Source organism: Cyanistes caeruleus, chromosome Z (assembly GCF_971803275.1).
Source record: "Cyanistes caeruleus chromosome Z, bCyaCae1.hap1.1, whole genome shotgun sequence".
Classification (NCBI taxonomy): Eukaryota; Metazoa; Chordata; class Aves; order Passeriformes; family Paridae; genus Cyanistes; species Cyanistes caeruleus.
Genome location: NC_141732.1, coordinates 46,110,235 through 46,132,842, shown reverse-complemented (window position 1 = coordinate 46,132,842; position 22,608 = coordinate 46,110,235). Strand labels below are relative to the sequence as shown.

The following is a 22,608-nucleotide window of genomic DNA, read 5'->3' as shown; positions in this document are numbered from 1 at the left end:
TGATCAAATACAGAATCATGTAAAAAGTAAAAAAAATAGGGTAAAGAAGATCTCAGGCCAATTATTTTTCTACAAAATACTTTATGTGACAACAGCAGCAGCCCCCAAAGGGCAGCATGTAACAACAGAGCCTAATTAGAATGATTTCAGTATAATCATTAACTAGCATCTAACACCTACGAGAGTATTTCTGTTTAAACTAAAACATGACCTGCATGGTGGAGAGGCCTTGTAAACTGTCGATAAAATGAAAAATGTGACAGTAAAGGTCAGAGCTGTGCTCATTTGAATTTCAAGCAGGAAACAGGCTTCTCAGCCAGCATATACAGGAAGAGTGGTGGCTCTTTCCATAGGCTTTCTTTGCCAACAGTAGCTGTTGGAGAAATCCTCCAGGACTAATTACTGGGGCTGCAAAACAAGTATTGTTCTTTTGTCTCTTTTCCTGACCTGGTGAAATGCAAGGGTCCTAATTATATTGTGTCAAAGACGTGGTTTTGTTTTTCACTGTCATGTGAGCAAAGGTCACAAACTAAGAAAACCAAGTGGCACCTTACATCTCTCTCTATCCACCTGCTGACAGCTTCCCTGATGCTCCTGATAATCACATCATCTTACGGGAGAAACAGGGGAGGGAGAGCTTGCTAATAGACTCTCCTTCTGGAGAGAATGGTGCTAACACATTGTGTTCCACTGGACCATGTAAATGCAGCTATCAAATCAGTGAGATCTGGTTTGATTTGCAAGTCTCTGGTGAAATTTAAGAAGACCAAATCGTAAAACATTCTGTAAAAAAACCCAAAAACATTAAAACATTTTTAAGGAAAGCATTTTAAAAAGCAGGAGAATAACACTATAATAAACAAAAGGCAGGAAGGGTGTTATTTATTCATTTTGAACCATCGCAAAGAGCTCTGTTAGCAGCATTTATCTTTGCAAAAAAAAAAAAAATCCAGGAAAACTGGTGCATTTAATTATTTTCTTATTTCCTTTTGTGACTTTTAAAGTGCTGTATATACAAAGACAGCTTTTAATAGCTTTGGGGAATTGACAAAACTGTAACATTTAGTCCATAAGCCTTGCTATACTCTATCTTACTTGCTTTTCTTCCCATCCTCTGAACTTTCTAAGTTTAATTTTGACTGGTCTTTATTTCTCCCTTTCCTCTTCCCAGTGGTTTTGGGTTTTTATTTGTGTCCCTTCTTTACTTTTCAAAAATTTCCTTATCTACTTCTCTTTTATTTTCTGTTTCTCATTGCTCATATATTTTTTTGTTTTCTCTTGAACTTTAGAATAAAAGTGCTTGTGAAGTGATGAAGGTATTGTGACCAGATATCCTTGATGACTTCGCAGAAAAAAACCCAGATCAGTAGCAGATCATGTACAACAAATTTCTTTCCTTTCCTCCAATATCCCAGTTCTTTGCTGTCGGAATAGCTCTGGCTTGTCTTAGAATGGCAGATGAAAAACTGTGCATATATTAATTATTCATTTATTTGTGTCTCAGCTGGATAGAGTAAAATAGACTATGTAAATTGGCATAAAATCTATATATGATATTATGTTGTAACCAGGAAACATTTCTGGCATCACCCTGCAGTGTGTAGCTGTTTGGTGGTTTCAGGTGTAATAAGAACAAAATGTGAACAGAAGGCAGGCCCTTACTGTAAACTGTTGAATAGATTAAACACCTCTTCTTTTTCTTTCTTCCTCTGAACAGAATGCTTAGCACTGCATCCACATGAGGGAGAGATGTTATAATCTTTCTTGAAGTTGGTTTAAGTCTGCTGATTTTTAGTGTTGAGGGTCTTGTATTTACTTACTACTAGTAGACAAAGTAAACAAAAATCAAAACTAAGTTATGTGCAGTAACAATTCAAGACTCCTCCCACCCCCTGCTGCTCCATTGTGGTTGGCTGTGAAACCCTAAAGGGCATGTTATAGATTTGGGTAAAATATATGTTTGTGATATATCACTGAAGAACATAAAAATTTGTGAGAAAAAAAGATATTGTACTTTAAAAAAATATTGTTTTCTGTGCATTCAACCTACAGCTTTGTTACAGATCCTTAGCTGCTTTCTTACTGCCTAGAAAAAACATTAGGTTAGTTATTTTTTGGTAATTTTACTAAAAGTATACTGTTTTCACAAATGATTTGTGTTCTAAGCAACTGACAGCTTCCTGTTTCTGTCTTAATTTTCCTTCTTCCACTTGTGATGGAATCCTTCATGGCCATGAAGAAGTGTGACTGAGGGGAATAATGAAGTACTGGTTGTAACTTCCTATTAGCCTAATGTCGTGGTTTGTTGCTGGCTAAGCATCAGGTACTCATGAAACAGAACTATTCACTCATTTTCCTCTGCTATAGATGAGCAGAGGAGGGGAAAAGGGTCCATGAGTTGAGATAAGGATTACGAGAAAACACTAAGGGCAAAATAGACTCAAACTTAGAAGGTATAAAGAAAAAATTGTTAGTAACAGAATTAAAAGAGGGTAATGAGAAATAAAATAAATTTTTTAGAACACTTTTTTCTTTCCCTTTCAGCCCCTCCCTCTTTCTGACAGATAGCACAGGGAGACAAAACACTGGGTTTTCAGTCAGATTGTCACCTCTAATTTTCTTCTTTTCGTTCAGGGAAAGAAGGGTCTTTCTTTTGTTGTAATGTGAGGATTCCCCCCCCTGCCCTCCCACAGGAGACACTTTTCTGTGAGACACTTTTGATTTGTTTCTCAAGAGCAGCAACCTTGCCCAGTCTGGTGCAAGCATGAGTCCTTCTCATGGGCAAAACAGGCTTCCCAAAACTGTTGCCTGTGAGTTGCTCATCTGTGTGAGTTCACATGCCTTCTTTTGGTATTCACTCTCTGTCATGTGAGTGCACCTCTGCATCTCTTGTGGACCCAATCACCTGCAGGGGGGCAGCTTATTTAACTCCAGTCTTTCTGCCACAGTTTGCAGAAGAAAACTTCATCTCTGGTGCTTGGAGCACTTCTTCTCCCTCTTTACTCAGTGCCACCATTTTGGTTCTTCTCATGTGCATTCACCTTTTCCTTTATTCTGACTTGGAAGAAAATTGTTGGCTGTAGAAACTTGAAACAAAGAAAATTGTTTCTTTGTTCTCAAGTTCTACCTGTTGAAAAGTTCTTATGGGGTTTCACAGCACTGAAGGGTTGATCTCCCTTCTGAAAGGTGGCTCTGTGCCAAAGAGTCGCTCGCTGTGTTTCCGCTACTGGCCATGTGGCCTGCTGGAACCGCCTGCGCAGTGCCGGCCACCGTGGCAGGCACCATTCAGCGCCTCTCTTCATGCAGGACGCCCGAAAGGAGGAGCCACTACCGCTGTCCCTGCCCTTCTGCCTGCAGCACAGCTGGCTAAAAACAGCCAGGCAGGCACAGGTCACCACTGGCCGTGCCGAGGTGGCCCAGGCTGTGTGGCTGCCATGGTGCCGGAGAGGCCTTGGCTGCAGCACCCTCAGCCCTCAGAAAAGAAGAGCTGTATGCCTTTTTGATTTCCTTCTTAAATCTGTCATCACAGAGGCGTTACTGACTTCTCTAACTGGCTCTGTTCTCAGAGCCAGCTGGAGACTGGCTTTGCCAGGCATGGAGGAAGCTTCTCCCAGAAAATCACTTCTGTGGCTGCTTTCTTCCCTCCCACCAAAACCGAAGCTGTGGAAACCAATGCTCATGTTAAATGGCATTAAGTTTTGGTACTGCTGTGTGATTAGGATGTAACCTAATCTAACCTGTCATTGATGTGATCTATTTTTGGTGGGAGACATTGAATCTTGTGCTGTTGCCTGTGGCTGAACTCCAAATAAACTCTTTGTAGTATACACATTAAGCCTTCAGACTTCTCTTTAAATGTCTACTTCACTGCAAAACTTCCTGCAAGATGCAGTCCCTATGTCTCATTAGGAAAAATTATCTTTTATAAAATGTGAAGTTGTTTTATGTGCTAAATGATGTTATTGTGAGCAGTATTCCTGAACAAATTAGCTTAGTTCATATAAATACTGCCTTTGCTTTCTAGTTGTTTTAAGTTAGCAAGATATTTACATGTTGATTTGATATTCCGATGATTGCCATTTGCAATTTATGGATTTATATTAATAATTTTAACTTTACAGAACTTTTTAAAATGCAAAGTGTAAACTAAATAATTAGAAACATATGCCTAGCAAGAATGTCAGCTTTACATCCCTGATGTTCCATGTGGCTGTAGTTTTGTGATTTTACTGGTGGTTTTGAATTTTTGGAAAGATATGAGAGTGTGTGGTAAGGTTAAAAAGAGCCTTGCAGATTACTGTACCTCTGTAAAGCCTTTTCTGCAGCTCTGCTATGAGTGGAAAGAGACACTGCACTCCTTCGTTATTAGCTCAGCATAAGGACAGATACATATTCTTCTGAGAGACCTGTTGTTTGACTACCATAAGGAAGACTTCCACTGAGTCTTGCACAATTTTTGATGTTTTTGTTTTGCCTTATGCTTCCTTATAGCAAGCATAAATAGTGAGTTTAATAAGGTAACATGCAATATGTGTAAAATCTATTATTTAATATAAAATCATGTTTCAAAAAAATTCTTCTGCAGAGTTTTTCACAAAGGTCATCAGATCTGACTCAGGTCCTGTTAGTGGCATTTCATTGTCTCTCTGCTTAGACCCATTATGCTGTGGGAATAATGTTCTGTTTCAATGTTGCTTGGAAGGCTAGTTTTATGTGTCTCAGATGTCCTTTGTGAAGTGTTGGTATAGGTAGGTATGGTGGCCTAAGACTTTTTACATTCCCCTATCATTAGTAAGACCGGATTTCTCCTTCAATCTTGTCTACATTCATTAAAAAATTGATGGTTCAGAGTAATGGGAGTGAGTTACGGAATAGTGATTATTGGAGAAAATGGGATTAGATAAGTATGAAAATCATGAAAAATCTGAAGGAAACACAGTTAAAGGAAAAAGACAGTGATTAATGTCTAGTAGTCTGTTTTCCTAGATGTACCTTTCGGTGTTGGATGAAGAGGTCTGGCGTGCTCTGCTTGTGGTTAGGTGTCCGCTGAGTCACTAGGATGAACGCAGCCTGGTTATCCCTGGTGCAAGATACTCACTGAACCTGCTAGGGTCAAGGGGTGAAGACAGTGTCCACATGCAATAGTGCAGAAATGGCAGTGGATGTTGAAGAGGTGAATGAATCTTGGTATTGTATGGCAGACCTGTGACTTGCAGAACACACTGCAAGCAGCAATGATGGCAAGCTCTGGCCTCTGTTTTCTGTAATGTCTGAAAAAGAACAAAAAAGTTGTCAAAACTCAGAGTGCTTTCATGTGAAGATCAGTATTGTTACTTTAGGAAGCAGGATTCAGCACCACCACTGCTGAGACAGAAATCACATTAAGTAACCTTAGGTACTATGTACTAAGTACTATGGCCTATATTGCAGTAAGGAAAGTGAGCTTTAAGGTATTGTACTGGGAATAATTTTCAGTATTACAGAAGTATCAGTCAAATTAAGTGGGCTAAATTTCTGGAAGAAATGTACCACCTATAATTTGTTAATAAAAAGACAACTTGCAAAACATTGTAACCACTCTTCTTTTAATAGTACTTTATAAATTTTAAGTTTCTTTTTTAAAAAATAATAATTTATTTGCTTAAAAAAATAGTACAGAAATAATGACAGCAATGTCTGTAATTAAACATATGAAAATACAGATGGAAGAAAAGGATGTCCTTTCTTTTCCTCATTGTCTTATGTTCCTCACTCCCATGGTATTAACAGATTCTAGCTGTAAAAGAAATTGATTCTTCACTCCCAGGCAGGTCATTATAAAAAGGGTTTTAAATCATTTGGTCTTCCCATTTCTGAAATATAGACTTCACTTTAGTATTCTCTCCATTACCAGCAATAAAAAGCCCATAATTTGTGAAAAATGAGCTTTCTCTTCAATATGTTCTCTGATAAGTAGCATTTCTACTCCTCATTCACTTGTCCCACACCTGTTAACCTGCCAAACTGGTACTCAGTACATCATAAAGGTGCTCTATTTATTTCTGTTGCATAGCCACGTGAAGATTAAAAACCATGTTACAGGCTGGCCTCTTGGTTAGTAATAAATTCCATTTTTTGATTAAGTTGACACTGACATTTGATCATTCATTGAAGGGTGGGTGCAGTGTCATGTTGGTACGCCAGGCTGCACACACCTTTGTCTTTACACGTCACTCTAAAAGGCAGGCAAGTAAGGTGCTTGTAAAGGAAAGCAATCTCTCCTGCTGGCAGTGGTGGTAATTTGCCTGGTCGAGTGCTGGAAAGACAACAGACATAGGGCAGTTTGGGATAGAATACATTTTCTGCAGAAGAGCAAGCACACTTATAAGAGAAAGCCTGATGGGTGTTCACAAATGAAACTTCTGTGCATTTGAAACAATATGGCAACACTGGCAGTTAGTGCAGAAGAACATTATAAGTCCCTTTAACATGTAATATTCTATTCTATTCTAATTTCATTCCATTATATTCTATTCTATTTCATTCCATTCTATTCCATTCTCCTTAAGGAAAAAAGTTATCTGTAAATATATCTATGCTTATCTGAACATCCCTTTGTGACTGCCAATTTGCTGTAGTATTCTGGGCTCCTGTGTTAGGACCATAGCCAGATCCTTCTCTCTTAATTTAGTTCTGGTGGGATTGTCCTGTCCTACTTCAAACTCACACTCTCCAGATTTTTTTGGTTTTAATCATCTTTTCAAAGCTTCTTGCAAAGATGGGCAGATTACCTTTTTGTCCAAGTTAATTATCCAATCTGAAAAATTATTAAATCTATTCAACCTGCGCTAATTTTGAAATTTTAACCTACTCAAATTGAAATGAGGTCAAAACAAAATGGAATGAGTTACATAAAGAACAGATAATCAAAAAATGTTAGAAAAAAAGCAGTATAGGTGTTAAATTATGTTCTTTAATCAGAGAGAGGCATAGAATTATCTTACATGTAAACAACATTAGGAAAGTGTTGATTCTCTAAGGTTATCTGTAAAGTAGATTTCATTTGATAAAGGAACCTCACATGCATTCATATTGGTAGTGAGTAGCTGTCCACTGATAATTTTAATATAATTCACATAAATGTGGAAGCACTCATTTTCATATGCTTGCAAAATGTGTATTTGCCTAATGTGAACAAATAATTTGTGTGCAAGAGTGAAGCTGGAAGCTGAAGGTAGAATTCATTAATAGGATACAGAAGATGATCTGCATCAAGAGCTACACATAGCAAAACTGCTTTCAAGGTTTCTCTGTTCACTTTGCGAGGTGTAATGGAAAATGGCCAGGAGGGTATGCTCATCAAAGAACTCATCTCTCTGGTTAAAGTTTTGAGATCACTGGGATTGCCCTTTACCTGTGATCCAACACTGATTTCAATACTATTTATATACCATTTTCCTCTTCCCTCCTAATATAATTTTTTATGCTGTTGGAGACATAAGAGTTGGAGGAGTTAAAACAAACTTCTCTCTGTCTCAAATTTACTCTGAAGATAATATTTCAAAGATGCATTTCTATACTATTAAACAAGTACTTGGATAATATTGTTAGGGTTTTTTTTTTTTACTATATTATGACTTAGATATAGGCTTTTGGGATCATAGAATTATAGAATGTTTTGAGTTGGAAGCAGTCTTTAAAGGTCATCTATTTCAAACACTTGTCCTTGCATTGAGCAAGGACATTTCCTGATAATTTCCAGACCTCACATGTTCTGGACTTTTATATCTTAGTTGGTCTAAAGTACATTTCTTTACAATTTGGTTTCTGTTTGATTGTAATACTTGTGTCTCTCTGCTCTGTTTTGCTGCTCTATGTCTATAGTATATTTTAAAATTTGCATGTAAACAACTCTTCATCTATTCTTTAAAGACGTGCTGGATTTAGGTTTCTCATGGGCAATGTGTAAATGTGTTGTGAAGCCTCTTTCTGTGACTACTGAAAGCCATTTTTTGGCATACTTGCTAGTGAAAATATTTCCAGTTGTGTGTTTTCACTCAGGAGCCTCCTTCCATAGAAAAGCAGCGCTGTTTGTAACTCTTCCACTCTCCAATTAGTAACAAAGAAAAGAAGGAATCTTGTCTGCCAGAATAAGGTCCTATTTCAATCTTACCAATCCAAAATCTGTGCTGCCCTCTGAATTTCCAGAGTTATTGGGTACCTGTTCTAGGTTCCCAGTTCTTAAAATTTTCCAAAAACATTATGGAGTATTTGTCCAGTGGTAAACTGAGTCTGTTTATAGGCAGGAAAGCTTTGGAAAACTCATTGAAGAAACACAGCATCAGTATCTATACAAATGAGAAATCTGACATTAAGAAGACTACAAGGTGCCTGGAGTTCCCTAGTCATGTATTTTCCTTCTGTCTGATAATTCTATCATGGGAGGCTGTGATAAAATCTCAGAAAAAAATTTTCTGTGATTTTAACTATTCCAAAGGAATATCTAGGCAGCTACATGTTTGAAAAGTCTAGACATGTCCACTTCTCATATATTCGCTGGGAACCAAAGTTGAGGGCTTACTGTTCATGTAAGTACAGTTTCTCATGGATTGAATTTATGGTGGAAGCTTTAAATGGCAAATGTGTACATACTCCTATCTGAAAAATCTTGGGCAAAAATAGGTCATCCATAAATACTTCTCATGAGAATGAGTAGGCTTGGTTTCCTGCTTTTACCCCAAAGACTTTCTCTACTTTTTCAGGTACCTATCTTTTCATTGCACAAACTCTTTTTTAAAAAAAAAAAATTAAGAAGCAGGTGGTTTTATCTGCATCTTAGAGGTTCTGGCATGATCTTGGCATGCATTTATAGGTATTTTAGGGAAAATCAGATGGCTATTTCACTTTAAAACTCTACTTCCATGTCTTTTGCTGATCAGCTCTCCTTTTGATCTTTCCGTCTTCCTCATCACTGTACCTTTCCTTCAATACCTCTCATTTTCCTTCCTGCTTTTCTACTTCAGGAAGAAAAAGACACTTTTCAGACTCTTCACTTCTTGATTTGCCTGATCACTCCTCCATTTCTGCTTCCTTGCCTTAGGACTGCATCTGTAAGACCTATTGTTTCAATGTGCTCTGTGACTTAATTCTTGTCAGCACCTAATGCTGTCTTACCCCATGCTCACTTTCAATCTTTGCCTTTATCTCTTTCCTCCGGCAAAGACTAGCAGTAAGTCTTCCTATCACCTCTTTTCTCACCAGTCGTTTCTCTTACGTGAGCTATTGCCTGCTAAATAGGATAGATAATCGGAATCACAGAATGTTTCTCATCCTGTGATGTTGCAGAGCACCATGTACACTTTAATAACTTAACGTGCACTTTAATAACACAACTTAATAGGCATTGTGACTGTCAATACTGTCTATATATTAAATGGAAAATATCATAGTTACTGCCACGTTTCTGCTCCAAACTGCATTGGAAGGCTCTCCCGAGGTTTTAATTTTGGTGACCCTTCCTGTAGTATCTTCCTCTAGTAGCTGAGCATGTAAATTGTCTCTGAGCTTCTCCCAACATCTTATGTACTGTTGGAAATACCTTTCTCTTAGTTAGCACTAGCTGAAGACGAGATTCTGCATTAGATGATTAATGAAAAGATGAAACAAAGAATCAGAAGGAAAACAGCATCTTTAAAGTGCACACAATGGCAGAACTGTTGTAAGAAACAACTATTTCCATTTGGGAGATCTTTTGTTTGACAGTTGGTCCATTTTATCTATAGAAGTACCTTGGATCTGGTGAAGAATTAGTCTTCCATTTTTCAGAAGCAGGAGGAAAAATGGAGCATGTCTAGTAGGACGTGTCCTTGGCCATGGCAGGGGAAGTTGGGACTAGATGATCTTCAAGATAGATGATAGAACTAGATGATCGTGATTCCAATATCTTAACATCTTATGATTATTTGAATGTCACAATCCATGTCAAAATTTGCAGATAATGTATAAAACATATTTTTTGTAGTAGATGCATACATTGCTTTCTGAATTCTTTTTAACTGACTGGAAATTAGAGCCATTAATATCTACATACAATATAATCTGTTTTAAAACTGACCTAACTGGTGTATTAGCCTTTCTAGAAATCTCTCCCAGATCCAAAAGTTCAACATTATTTATTGGATTTTTGCATAAAAATGGATCTTGACCTTCGCCTATGGCAATTAGTATTATCTTTTTGGTCTAAATATTTACCACGTATACATATGAAACAACTACAATACCAGAGTGAAAACATATGTTTAGCATGTCTTAGAGCTATTTATTTTACATCCTTTCCCTTACCATTTTCAGAAAGTTTATTTTTTTAACAGTAATTTTATTTTACTTTAATTTATTTTACTTTATTTTATTTTAGTTTAGTTTTAATTGTAAGACTGGAAAAATGTAATGTTTGAATTAGATGCTTCAACTAATAATTTATAATTAGAATATTATATTTATAACACTATTTATTTTCAACCTATTTAAACCCCAAAAAGGTAATAAATATTGCTTACTGCTGTTTGTAGGAACTCCACTGTCACAGCTGCTTGGTGTACAAAAAGGGATGGCTTGGAGAGTCCACCTTTTCAGAGGCTTTTACCAGAATGGGAGAGTGAGATTTTCGTCTTTTTGAGTACTGTTTGTTTTGCAACATCAGCATTGTTAAAGAGGGCTTCTGTTGACTGCATTCCTTGGAATACTGCAAATTTGTATTAAGAGAGATGGCAATGTTGAACATGCTTGACATACACCTAGAAAATACTGTGTGTTTGGTAGAAATGTAGTTTTTTAGTAATTTTTTGGTTTTGGTAGAAAACAGTTTTTTAGCAAATACACTGGCACCAGTTTCATCAGAAACTTATATCAAGGTTTAAAAAATAAGAAAATTTCACATCCTATCTCAAAACTGAAATTAGGTTTCAAAACTGAAGCACGACTATGCATCCCTCTATACTTATAAATAAAATACTTATTGATTGAGAGTGCTGGTCTTATACTCTAGATATTCCTTCTTCCACATATTTTTTCCTCCTTGCTGATAAGCGAATGCAATAAACTTCAAGAGACAAGGTAGCTTGTTTGCCTTTTTATTTTTGATTTAGGCATCTCTAAGACCTTTTAAAGAAATAGTTACACTGATTTATTTACCCAACATGTAAATATATTTTATATACGTTTATGTATATTTATATACAACTACTCTGTGTTTGTAGCACATTTTTTTGTTCTATCTGAACTTACAAACCTTCTTTCCCTTTTTGAATGAATACTAGAAAAGCACAAATTTTTGTTTTTGCTACTTTTTAGCTGCATTGTTTCTTTGTACTACTACCTGTCAAAGATGAAATATTAGTACATTAAGCATCATTTCTTCTTCTGTTTTACAGGTGACCTGATATTTTTGTTTTCTTTTTTTTCCCCTTTCCCTAATATACTAATTGATAACAGTGTGCTAAATTTTGCAGTCTGGGAGGGAATAGGAACACTCATAAAAGATGTGAACTCAATCATTCTTGATCATTCTTGAGGCTTTACATGGGTACATTTTTTGGGGTTTGTGGATATAGTAGAGATTAGCTGGAAGAGTACTGTCTTGGGAGTCAGTTTGTGTTTATTTTGGTACTAAAGCGGCTTTTGATTATGACTGCACACAATTCACTCTTATTTTCTGAGCTTATTTCTTTGAAGGCATCTTCTTATTAATTTGGCTTTAACAAGAAGTATGCTGTGCCAACATTTTTTTTTTTTGCTCAGCACTATTGAGCCATTGCTTTCTTTTTCTAATCCTAGATGTCAATGATAATGCAGATATTATCTTTCTAATGATTCAGGATTGTTCTCAACATCACATCCATGAACTTTATGTAGTCATTTTTTGAGTGGTAGGCCAAGACTAACCAGATCTCAGAGACAAGAAATTATTTCTGGCATTAATTTTGCTTTTTCTTGAGTGAGTTCTCTTTTACCCTTTTCCACCTTAAGCTGCTATTTTCTCTCATTTATTCATGCCCATATTCAAATGAAAATTATGAAAAATTCATATAAAATAACATATGTTTTTGTTTTTCTGAGTGTTACCTTTATAGTAAAGAGAGCCTGCTGTTCTCATGATCTTTAGCTGCTCAGTTGTTCTGTGTCTGTATTACAGAGTTTTTCCCTCTCACACCAGTATAAATCACAAGATATTGGTGTTAGTCACACCACAGTCAGGATAAATCTAACACTTTTAGCATTCTTTCTGAATTCTTGACCAGGCTTTTAGCTGATGATATGTCAGCATAAACTGCACAGAAATCAATAGTCGCCTAGATCACCATGGACTGGGCCCAAGGTATTATGTGATTTAAAGCATGTTATTTTTTCTGCAAAAATTATTTTATGTGCTATTGATTTCAGAGTTATACTGCAGTTTGGGTCCCTCTTCTCTTTTGTAGTCCTTTTCTAGAGCAGTGTTCAAGGACATCATGAACACCCCAAATCTGAAGGGCACGCCATAGCTTCTGATGTGCTTGTGCCAGTAGCAGCATCTGCTGTTTGCTATTTTCTTTTGATTCAGATTTGAGATGTCAGAAATTTGCACATGGTGATCTCTTTGGATATTGCCTTCTGAAAAATATGTCCCTTGGGTTTTGAACGTGTGGTTATGTTCTGCCATGTGGTGGTTTTCTTTAGAAATCTGGGACTCCTGCATTGGATCAAGGTTTAATTCTGATATGAACCCTGTTCTCTATATTTGAGCTTCACAACAACAGAGCTCTGCTCTTCAGCAGAGGCATTACTATGATACTATGATACTATGATAGTATTACGATCTTGAATAGTAAAACAGGGCATGCAAGTATCATCTTCTCTTCCCTGCCTGCCCTCCTGCTTTCCTCCCTCCCTCCTTTTTCAGCAAGCAAGCATTGCATCTGTGTGGTTGTGTAGACCTGTGCAGATGAAGTGGAATCAGTGAACCAATCCTGATTTACAACAGTCTTAAATGTACTCCAGACCTAAGGATAAGACTTAAAAATTCTGTGTTGCAGAGATTTGGAATCCACAAAACATCTAATCTTAACTGTGTAATGTAGCCTGTATTCAACCAGGTTATCACAGTGCTGAAGCCAGGAGCTTCTGTTAGTTCAAGGGTAATTATTCTCAGTTTAAGGAGACGTGAACTTCTCTGACTCCTTCAAGAAACAGAACACACAATGAAGCAAATGAAATAAAGTAAAAAGATAAGAGGAAACAGAAGCTGTGTATGGAATATTAAGAACAAAGAACAGATCGTGTTATGGTTTGCACTTTCTCACTGATTTTCAGAAGCATTAGATGGTTATGTGGGGAAGTAGGTTATGAAAAATCGCTTTGAGCTATTCAAAAGAAACAGCAAAAATTAATGTGCATTTCTGCATGCCAAACATAAACTGGCCAGTCTCATTGCTCTATCTTCTGCTGGGGTCACTAGGATAAATGGTTTAAATTCCCTGCATACCTTACTTTATTAGTTGGACATGTTTTTCACATCAGGATGCCTGTTTATTTGCTTTCATTTCCTTCTTATTTTTGGGCTTCCTCATGCAGGATTGCATTATAGACTGAGAAGAGACTTATATAAAATCATACTGTAACAGTCAGTAAAAGATTGTCTATTGCCTGGGTGTACCTGGGTATATTTTACAAAAGCTACTGAGAAATAGGCAAAAATGGTTTGAGAATGAAAAGAAAGGCAGACATAAATATATGTGGAGTATGCTGCTGTAGGCAGTTCCTCAGGCAGGGAGGTTTGAGTGAAAAAATGGTACAGGCTTCCAGTCTCTGATTCATACCTTATGAGAGACTTCTTTAATTATTGTTCTTTTGTGTAGCCAAAGCAATGTTCATTTGCCATTTATGATTTAATACTAATTCATCAGGATGAAAATTGGATCTGGAATAAGGTTAAATGAGAGGCATGCTCTGACATAGAAACTATGGGTTTGATGAGTCTCAGAAAGCTGAATGAAAGGAAATATTTTTTCAATAGATGTTGCAAATAACAACAGAAATGAACTGATCACATTTTGGTTTAATGGTACATTTAACTAATTCTGAATTACAGGGGAACTCTTTTGGAAGTGTTTCTCATAGTGGCATTAATACTAAATGAATTAATTGAGATCAGTGTTATTGCAGTGAATAATTGCAAATAAATTAATATAATTACAGGGAAATAAAAATGTTAGCAATTTAATTTTTATATTTAGTTCTTCATTGCCAAGATCCTATCTGTTCTTTCTTGCGTTAAAGTCTCTCTGATTACTCTTCCTTATCTCACTGCTTAGGTAGAGTTTGTAATTCTAGTGGTTCACGTTGTAAGGTGTATTGTAATTCCCAGAGTGTTTTGCTCATTCATACCTGCCTGTGCATATATCTCTAGACTTCTAATGTGGTATCAGAGATGTCCTCATAAATCTCAAGGGACTGATTGACTATGAGTGATTTTGCTGAGTTTTACAGAGGAGAAAGAGACTGTAAAACTTGCCCATGGTTGAATTTGAGTATGTGAATAATTGTTTCAGCCCAACAGTCTTTTTTTCTGTCTCTACTCATTTTTGCTGACGTAAGTCTAAGGTAACTTTTCAAGGTCATTGGAATTATATCAATGTAAAATTAAGGTAAATAAGAGAAGAACCAGGCTTCCATGTGTATTTCTCCTAGGAGAGCTCTTAGGATTTGACAGTTGAGACAGCAAGCTGAGGAATAATTTTCCTTATTTTATAAATGCAATTAAAAAACAAGCTAAATTTGTTTTGACTTTTCCAGTCATATTTCGTCCAATCTAATGTGAATGAATCAGATTGAGAAGATTCCTCTGCCTATGTGATTATACAACTCATAGTTGTAAATTTGAAGGAAGAATAGAAAAGAAGGATTTTGGAATCTGATGAAGAATCCTTATTTGATAAAGCAAGGAGAAGACTTTGACCTATGTTACTTGAAAAGCCCTTATTAAAGGTAACAGGATTATCTAAGCTTTAGCTGCCTAAGTATGGGTATGTAAACTGAGTGGCGAAGCTAGCTATAAGTTTTTTTAATTTTTCTTAGTGTTTGAGGAGGGTGCTGGTTTTATCAAGAAATCTTGAAATTTCTCTGTGAATATCATGGGAAACATCAAGGGAACTTACCTTTTCAGTCTCTCCAATGAGACATCATTTCAGGACCAAACTTTCTTAGTAGGATCAGGATGTTAGTGGTTTGGTGAAATCAGTGATGATTATTGAATAATGATTTCAATTAATGAAAGGTGGGTAGAGGAATTCCTGAATTTCAGAACCAGTATAGTCCAGCATGCAGTATAAACCAAACTGGGAATATTTTATTATTTTTGTCTTGATGATATGTGATGAGCCTGGCCTGTGATGGCTGAGTGTGTGCTACCATCTGTCAGAGGAGACTTCTGCAGTCCTTCTTCCCATGCATCTTTGCAGGAATGGACTGGAGCCCCTGCCACCACAGCAGATACCACAAAGACCATAGCTTTTGCTGCACTACTGAAAGATTTTATATCTGCACATTGCAGGAAGGCTCTCCTGGGTCCCATATTTCCATGAACGGTGAGGAATGTTCTTTAAACTTCCATTCTGCTAAAATTCTGAAGAATGCATAATAGTTTCTAATTATTAAGCGCTATTGCAAGAGTCAGTATTGGCTTCAAAATATGGTTTGTGAGTTTGCAAGAGTTTAGGTCCACTGAAACCACTTTATCTGTTTCTGCATTTGTCACCAGTCTTGCTTTATCAGAAGGAAAAACTGGCCATAAGAGAGAGCTGAGAGGCTTTTGGTTGAAAAAAAGAAAGTGCTGAAAAAACCCCCATTACTTTGATATAGAAGCCTTTGTGAATTCTAGTCCCCATTTTTTAGCTATGCAGGTAATTGGTGTCTGGCAGCTCATTCCTGTTGTATTTCTTTGGCTTAGCTTTGTGTTAATTACCTAAATTTACTCATTTAGAAGCAACGCTTCATGTGGTTTGGCAGCCACATGTTTTCCTAAAGAGACTTTCATGTATGCTTTTCTGCCTGCACTGGAAGCTGCATTTAGTGTACTGTACTTCAAAATGTTATTGTTTGCTTTTAGTCAGATAAACAAATATTATGATAATGAAAAGTCCATGAACAAATGGTGACAACAGCAGAGCACTAAACATAAGAATTAATTAGCAAGAACAGTCAGCTATCCCAGATGTCTGATGTAATTTTGAAGAGAGAACTTGAAATATTTAAGGCATTCAAAACACAACTTAGGAGAGTGAAAAACACCCATACACTTTAACATCTAAATTACAAATGTGATCTCTCTCGTAGCTACTGACTTATAAATGAATGATACCAAGACTTATATCAGCTCATCAGCTGCAGTAAAAACACTGTTCCTTTGCTGTTTTTCTGACCATATATTTCTTCTCAGTTCTGATTTTTTGTCAGGATGGGCCAGGAATGAATGGGAGGAGGAAGGATTCCTGTCATTGTCAGTAGCTCACACTTGTGCATGTTGCACTAATTTCTAATATCTTGCTTTGGAAAGTGGATCCAGAACTCAGAGTTGTGCTGAGGCACAAGCATTTCTATTATCTCTGTGTTTTCCACCATTTCTTTTACCACAGTCTTTTCTGTGCTGGAACTGCTGTACTCATCTGTTCTCAGTTTGCTGAGGTTCCAAGGACACATTTACAAGCCAGTTAAAGAGTGAGGTCCTGCTGTGTCTGTTGAGGCCCAGGTATCTCAAACAATGATTTACCTCTGATATGTCCTGTGACATAATTTTGTTTGGTTAAATGGCAAGCAAAGTTGCTTAGAGGCTTCAGTTATCCTTGGTCATCCTGAATTTGTGTCCATCAGTGTTTTAGCTAATGGAGCTGTGCTGGTACAAAAAACACTCTATAAATATAATCTCAGCTGCCAACCTTGGCAGGAGGTGTCTCTGTGGTTTCCAGTGCTCCTGGTAGATTGTTCTAGACTGTGGCTTAGCTACCTAGTCAGGAAAGGAGGCAAACCAGATTCCCTGTTGCCAACTTTGCCATACACAAACCATATGCAGTTGAAATAAAGCTGAGAAAGGTATCCTCAGACGTAGTGGGATACAGGGAAGAGCTACTGCATTTCTTCTTCTTTCATTGCTATTAGGCCAAGGCTAACTACTACTTACTTATAAAGAAAAGCTGTTCAGAGGTGTTCTGCCCACCTCAAGTATGACCCTAGGAGTTTTAAAAAAAACCTTGCCTCTCTTAAGGAGTTAAGCAGATCACATCATGACAGGAGTTTGGTTCTGAATCCAGATAAATATTAATGTGAGGTTTAACTTCACTGGAAATGAGAATTGTCCCTGTATGCTGAATGAGATTTGTAAAATGAGGAAATACTCACTAAAGCAGAGCATTGGCATATTTTCAAATTAAGATCACAGTGCACTCTGGTTAATTAAGTAACTAGAAAGGTATGAAAAATTCTCTCTCCAATGACTAACACAATCTGCCTTTTGATCTCAGTGCAATAAGAAGGCAGGCAGAGCTATTGAATGTCTTAACAATGTTGATTTTGTATACTCAAGGAAAATTTCCCAGAGTTGCAAATATTTAGAGTGAGAATGTTCTTGTGTAGTCATTTTTCCATGACTACATTATCTCCATTTAGGAGGACTCTTTTTCTCTGTTCTTGCTCCATCTCTAAATGAACCATTTGTGTGCCATTTCTTTTGCATAATAGCCATCACCTGTGCTAAAAGCAAAAAGGCAGTGGAGCAGTGTCTTCTTGATAGGCTTTCTCCTAAGAAAATTACAAGTCCATTTCAAATGGACTCAGTTCTTTCCAATTTCTATTTCACATATAAATAGTTTGTCTTTTTTTTTCCCTTTCCCCCCTTTTTATTTTTTTCCTAATGTCATGAGGTGACTACCTTTAAGGTGGTTTTGGGAGCTAAGGAAGTTGAAGTTGCTGGGGACTGATGGGAGTCTTTTCTCCTGACCAATTATCGGTCATTACTGGAAATTGACAGCAGTTTTGACCATTGAAAAGTGGGATCAACTTGTGAACCCTACCTTAAGAGGTAAAGCCAGAGTACTCTTGGCTCTCTTTGTTTCCTGGCTGTGAAAGGTAACAGAGCTCCAGGCCTCCCGTTCCCTGCCCAGGCCATGCGGCCTGGGTGGGGGCTGGGCTGGGCCCAGCGGCTCCCGGCCGGGAGATGGGGCCTGCGGGGCTTGCCCCGGGCTCTGGCCGGGCCAGGCCGGTCCCTGGCTCCACTGCAGTTTTTGCTGTGACGGAATTCACCAGAGACTGCCGAGTAAAGAAAGAAAAAAGCTCTTGACCTGCGGCGGGCTGAGACAGCGACCACACTCTGCAGAGCAGCCATGAAGAATCTTCCATCTCAGACAGCTCCAGCTGCTGCTCTGGCAGAGGTCACTGAACCATCTACAAAGCCTGAGCAAGATTTTAACCTTTTCTTTACCTAGATGAGACTTGCAGATTAATCCTTTTATCTAGAGAGAGAAAAAGAGAGTAATCAACATGTAAAGAGACTTTTTAAAACTATCAGAGACAGTAAAGAAAAGAATTAAGTTTCAGAAAAGGTAGAGAATAAGGAGATGCTTTATGAGCTGAAATACCTTTCTGTTGAGGCTATGGAAATGGACAATAAGGTCTTGAAAAAACTCCTTTAATTCATGACAGTATATAGGGAGGAATAGAGTGTTGAAAGTGTAAATTTTGAGTAAAAAGTAGAGTGATTGTGATACAGTGAAGTGTTGAAATAGAGTGAAGCGAAGATTTGAAGCCTTGGGGGGCAATGAGAAAACTGTTTTCTAGTGAAGCTCACGGAGACAGATGAAGAAGACTTTTGCCTTTGAATAACTCATCCTTAAAATGACACCCCTAAATGCATGGCCCATACACACCTCAGAGTGATGTGAAATGGGAGGAGTGGGCTCTGGTAACAGCAGTTCTGAGCAGCTAACATCAGGGCAATAGAAAACAATAGCAGAAATAGTTTTCTTGTGAGACACTCCATAGATTAACAGAAAGAGACTTCTGTTTCTCTACAAAGACTGATGAAAAGACTGTAGCAGGAATTGGGACTGTTTTAACCACCAAAGTTCCAAAGTTTTTGTCTCTGTTGTCATGTGAACAAGGGAATGGTGGGTAGTAGGGGATAAAAAGGGTTTTCTGTAAGTTTACTCTTGTGTTCTTATTCTTGTAGTTTGTTAATAAACTTTCTTTATTCCTTTTAAGTTTTAAGCCTGTTTTTCTCTTGTTCTAATCCATATCTCACAGCAAAACATAAGTAATCTTTTTTTAGTTACTGGTTTAAAATCTCGACACCTTCCTAGATATTTTATCAGTTTTCCCCCTTCTCATAGCACTGGGCAATTTCTCCCCAGGGAAGCCTGGCAATGTGCAATAATTGAGGGAAATCCTTAATAAACATCTGTCACCTTCATGGGACTGAGCGCAACTTCTGCAGGAGAGACTTGTATCTTGTGTCCTAGCAGCAGCCTGCTTTTACAGGCTTCTGTACATGTGTGACATGAAAAGCTGTCTGGTGCCTGCCCTGTAGCAGTGTTTAGGGATAAAATTCCATCTGGAAACATAGCAGTTGTGTAAGGGAGAAGCATGAAAAGGGCAACACAGTTGCATAAGAAGGTGAATAGGCAGCTGGCTTGTGCAGCAAATGAACAGCCAGAACAGCTTATATGCATTCATCCAGTGGTCACTTCACTTCCTTCACCCCATTTATTTTCCTGGCAGGCAAGAAGGGTGTGACCTGATGGTTCCCTTGTCAATAACCTGAGGCAAGGGAAGAAAAGACAGGGTCATTGGGAAGGAATGATAAGGGGCTGAAAAGCAAAGCAGGTTCTAGGAGAGAGGATGTTGCCATGAATGTGATAAGGGATACATGAGAGGATTTTTTTATTACTCTTTTTTTAAAAGAAAAAGGCAGTTAAAAGAAAGACAGAGTAATGAGCAGAAAAGTGGAAAGAATTCTAGAGAGTTGTGAAGTAAAAATTATGGTAATTAGTAGAAGCGATATAATGAGGAATACAGAGGAAAATGAAAGTGAATACAAGAACAGAAAAAAATGTAGCCTTTAAGGACTGTTTATGTTCTTCTGTTTTATTTGCAGTCATTCTTGAAAGGCCTTAGGAAGGTGATCAGGTCAGATACTTAATTTCTGATGGCTATTTCTCTGCTGTGGAGATTCCCTTTAAACAACTGTTTGCTCTTTTGCGTTAGTATCTTAGTGAAATAACCACTTACATTCTGGTCTGGTTTTCAGTGTTGGTTTTTTTCTTCCCTTGACAGTCCCAAGACTCCAAAATGACATTACAAAAGTGGTGTAGCATGTAATTACTTTAAGATAAAGAACTTCAGACATTGGCAAGTGTATGGTTATAGGTGCTAGTTGGAGCAACTTCAGGGGGTAGATTCTGATTATGATGTTTATAAGAATCTATAATAAAAATCTATTAAAAAGCATTATTACTTCACAGATCTGTACCACAAGTCTCATAACTGAATAAAAAAGCTCAAAGATATGGAATAAGTGAAGCTACTGTGAAGCTACTACTGTGAAGCTTGCAGCATAGAAAGAAACTACATCTCACAGTTATTCACAGAGAAATAATTATTTATATTTTTACAGCACTTGATTTTGAACAATTATGTTGGCAATACAAAACAGTAGTAGAGTAAAAATAGCTTACTGCTCTATAGACAGCCTGTGGCAAAGGGCAAATTTAATGTGAGCATTGTCTGAGCCATTCGTCTGTGCCTAAAGAAATTCTGATGATCTATCTACCAGAGACCTGGAGATGATTGCAGCGTCTGCCTTGCTTATGGGTCCAGACTTCCTTTTTTTCACTTTTGCAGGGGGTGGTGGCTGGCACAGGTAACAAAAAAACAAATTCAGGAATTTGGATTGGAAGTTAGTTACCTGGGTCATACATGTTTGACTTTTGTTAGAAGTTCAGAAGCACTCTGAACTTGTCCTCCACCCATCTTCCCTTGCTCCCTCTGTGGAGGTCTGTGTTTTCTGCATTTCTCCTGGATGAGGCAAATCCTATGTCTAAAGTGTTATAATCCACCTTGCAGGTCAGAAGAGGCTACTGCTCATGTTACAAATGTAGATGAATCTTGAGAAATTTTCTGTGTGCCTCAGGCCATTAAAGCTTTTTGTACTGCACTTAGTGCAAAGATGAGAAGAAGACATGTCAGTGAGATGTAAGTATTGTTCTTATATCTGTCCAGTTCTGGGCTGATAGAGGACTGCTAAAAAGTGTTGCCAGGGAGTACTCTTCCTCACACAACCAATTACTTGTAGCAGCACCTGTGAATTTCTTCAGTCCAGCAGACAGCTAGTGAAAGGGTATAAACCAGGTGCTTGATTTCTAAATAGTTCAAACACCTTTTAATCCCCTGAGTTTACAGCAAATACTTGTTTCATTCAGTTTCACTTTGTTACATCTTATTTGAAAGAATAACCTTCACTTTGTTCCTCATCACTTCTCTGCCCCACAGAACATGGTGCCAAAAGTATTGATAAATGCCAGTGTTACCACCGCCCTCATCTAGCTGCAGTAGTGTCAGGAGTTGAGTTTTGCCACTGCTTTACATATATACACTTTTTATCTCCCATTCCTTTAAATATTTTATTACAGGAAGGACTGCTGTTTGTTCTCTGGCCCCCTCTCTGCCTTTCCTGAAAAGGAGAAAATATGGCTGTAATAAACAAGGTCTGACTCTCTTCTTCTGAAATCTCTTTTCCACTGAGGGAGCTCAGCTGTTCATTACTGAGTATTCTTCATTTTGGATATGTGTTTGAGTTATATAACTCAAGTCTTATCCTCTCTCACCTCTGTTTATATGGAGGAAAGTAATACAAAAATGATTGGAGGAGAAAACAAGATATATCTTTAACATATCATCTACCACAATTAAAATCTGTTAAAATTCATATTTGTTTGTAGTTAATTCATCAGCAAGCTCTCTCTTTTGGTGATGGCTTTGGTGTTTGGTTTACTCAGAGAAAGTGGTGTGTGCAAAGCAGCCAGAAACAACCGTAAGCCAAATGTGAGACTGAAAGAGAATCAAAGTGGTACAAATGGCTCACAGCACAGAGCATGTCCTCTGTAACTGCTCAAGCTCTTGCTTGGAAGAAAAATGATCTCTGTTTGCCCTGATACAAGCCCATATATGAAGAAAAAACAAAAAAAGGCTTTGGCAGATGACCTCTGGAATTTTTTCTAATTTGTTTAATTTTTCTGTGTGTCTGTTACATTGTATCAGAAAGCTAAGTAACCTTCTTCTCTACCTACTGTGAATGCTGAGTTATGAAATTACCAGTGTTTGTAAAACACAGGGAGATCCTTAATTGGAAGGATCAAACATTTCCTCAATTGGAAAAATCAAACATCTTGAATAAGTAATTTTGTACTGGGCAAAATGGTCTTAATGGCCTTGGATTTATAGCAAGCTTTAATCTGCTCCCAGGTGGCCACTAATCCTGGAGAAACATTACATTTTTTCAACAATTAGTTTCTTTAGTAATGAATATTTCTAATGAGAGTATAGAAACTG

General features: G+C 37.5%; 1 long non-coding RNA gene across 1 annotated transcript; it reads right to left on the bottom strand.

The window, feature by feature from the left end:
- Window positions 1-858: 858 nt before the first annotated feature.
- LOC147648417 (uncharacterized) lies at window positions 859-18,427 on the bottom strand. Its single transcript, XR_015280495.1, has 2 exons — window positions 18,078-18,427; window positions 859-5,270 (listed from the first exon to the last, which is right to left on the bottom strand). It is a non-coding gene; the product is annotated as an uncharacterized LOC147648417 (long non-coding RNA).
- Window positions 18,428-22,608: the final 4,181 nt, after the last annotated feature.